This window comes from Dioscorea cayenensis, unplaced genomic scaffold (genome assembly GCF_009730915.1).
Source record: "Dioscorea cayenensis subsp. rotundata cultivar TDr96_F1 unplaced genomic scaffold, TDr96_F1_v2_PseudoChromosome.rev07_lg8_w22 25.fasta BLBR01000089.1, whole genome shotgun sequence".
Lineage (NCBI taxonomy): Eukaryota > Viridiplantae > Streptophyta > Magnoliopsida > Dioscoreales > Dioscoreaceae > Dioscorea > Dioscorea cayenensis.
In genome coordinates, this window is record NW_024086480.1 from 1 (window position 1) to 2,668 (window position 2,668).

A 2,668-nucleotide genomic window follows, 5' to 3' on the forward strand; every position below is an offset into this window, starting at 1 on the left:
CCCATTTCCTCAATTAATTGACAAGCCTCATCGAGGGTTTTGCTACCTAAGGTACCTCCTAGCTGCGCATCCAAGAGTTGCCTTGTACTCGGGTTCAAACCATTGTAGAAGGTTTGAACAATCATCCACTCGGAATCCCGTGTTGCGGACACTTTCTCAGGAGCTCCTTGAATCTTTCCCATGTCTTGAATAGAGACTTCAATTCCAACTGAACAAAGGACGAGATCTCATTCCTAAGCTTTGCTGATTTTCCGGGAGGAAAATAACAGACTAGAAAAGCTCCTACCATCTCCTCCCAAGTAGTAATCGATACTCTAGGTAATGAGTGTAGCCCATTGCTTTCGCTCTCCCCTTTAGGGAAAATAGTGAAGCTCTCAATTTGATGGCATCATCCGTAACACCATTTATCTTGACATGTCGCACACCTCAGAAAGCTCTCTATATGACTATTTGGATCCTCGTTAGTCAAACCCGTTGAATTGTGCGGACTCTTTGCAACATATGGATGAATGCGGCTTCACTTTCGAAAATTGAGCTGTAATTGGGGGACGTACAATACTCGACTATGTCCCCAATACTGAAGGTCTGTCATAATCAGATAGTGTTCGCTGTTGCTCATTCTGTTCCGCCATGTTTTCAGATTCCACTCCTTCCAAATCAGCTGAATTATGCCGTTCTTGCATAGGTTCTTTCCTTTTTCTTCTAAGTGTACGTTCAAGCTCAGGGTCTCCTTCAATCAATATTGATGGATTCCCTTGGGTCATAACCTGGAGCTGCACCAAAAGGAAAGAAAAGGAAAATCAGAACGATGATAGAATAAGAAGATATGAGATAGAATGTGTGGTGAAATAGCTAAGAAAACAAAGTGCAAAGTATCTCTAAATGCCTAGGTCCCCGGCAACGACGCCAAAAACTTGACAATTTCCACTTGCGTATATCCCACAAGTGCACAGGTTTGTCGAAGTAATAATCCTAGGTGATCGGGTATCGAATCCAAAGGGAGTGGGGAATAAAAATACTTAATTCCATTCTTAGCAATGTAAAAGATCAATGATGATGAGTGTGATAATGATTCAATTTTAAACAGTAAAAGCAACAAGCAACAGAGCAAAAGTAAAGAAGGCGGTAAGGCAATCGATAAAGATGGGGTACCCGGATAATGCTCCGCCTAGGATAATTGTTTCAAGTGCAACAATCCTCTATTATGCTTCCTAATCAATGCAATGGTGAGTCGTGGAAATCCTTAATTACATAGTCCCAAATCTAAGGTCAACTATGCCTAACTCTATACTTGTCCTGGAGGAGAAATCGAACAATCTCAACATCTCGCACTCGCATAGAGTTGCAATGAGCTCTAGTCATTCCAAGTGATAAATCTCTTTCTAATTATAAACCTAACCCTTTGGTCCAGCTGGAAGGTCCCTAACCACAATTGAGCCCTAGATACTAAGATCACCTCAACGCTTCACTGCGTTACACGCGCAACTAAGCCACAGCGGAAGTTCATCCCTTAGACCATTCACTCTATTATGGCCACAAAGAACTCGAGGAACAGAGGTAGAATCTATCACGCCGGAGGGGAAAGGGGACGCTCCTGTACCTCTCGACTCACCCTCTTAACCCTTTCCAACTTAGCTTTTTCTAACCCTCGTGGTGTGTCACTCACTCACAAGGTTACCAACAAGAACTCTCAACCCTAGTGTCACTCTAGGGGAAATGTTCATACAATCAAGCATTCAAGGTTGGAATTCACAATAAACATCAATTTATTGCAAGCATAATAAAGAGGTTCAAAGAAACAAATACATCCTAGGGTTCACAATACCCGAGTACCCACTAGGGGTTTAGCTCTCCATGGTGCTAAGTACAATAAAAAAAATAGAATGTAAAAGATTTGAATACATAAAGAAACCCCCTCAATAGTTGTGTCGATGATCTTGTGGAAAGTCCTCTACTCGTCATCCAAGGATTCCCTCGTCCGGTATAGGATACGCCTCGACGGAAGCTCCCCTACCAACCTTCTTCCTAAGGAATCACAATGTCGGTGCCATAGAACCTCTCCAAAACCTTGGCCAATACCCCTCGAAACCCTAGCCGAAGCCCTCTCTCAAGTTGGGGAATAGATGGAGAAAAGAATACCAAAATCGGGGCTAAATCGGCTTTAAATAAGGCTGGTATCGGGGGACAACACGGGCGTGGATGCTCCACGCGCCCGTGCGGAATTTCCACACGGGCGTTGATAATTTCCACATGCCCGTGTGGATTCTCTGTTTCTCTGGTTCCTCGGCCGGCTGTGAGCAGTGCTACTACAGTATATACTACAGTGTTGCTACATTACTTGCTTCTTCAATGGTGTAGACGTTGGTGGAGCTCTTATTCTATGTGCATAAGTCGGAATGCTCGAATGTGACTGCCTTTGTGCCCCTCCAAATGGATGTGCCCACTCGAATACGAGGAGGTTGGGACACACTCTAGCACCTCACACCTGACCTATGTTTTCGCGTTTGAACCTTAGCAAGATTTTCTCCAAAATTGGTGCATTATGATCCACATTGGCCTATTTCCTTCATACTCGGCCTCACAACCCTACCTGCATAAAAGTAATATAAAAACACACATATTAGTGTAGAAACCCGACAAAAGTTATGCTCAACATAAGGAATGAATG

The 2,668-nt window shown here is 43.5% G+C and overlaps 1 non-coding gene across 1 annotated transcript; it reads left to right on the plus strand.

Annotated features, from left to right (window-relative positions):
• The first annotated feature begins 134 nt into the window (after window positions 1–134).
• On the plus strand, window positions 135–241 carry LOC120253463. The gene has a single exon (XR_005534282.1). It is a non-coding gene; the product is annotated as a small nucleolar RNA R71 (small nucleolar RNA).
• The last annotated feature ends 2,427 nt before the right edge of the window (window positions 242–2,668 follow it).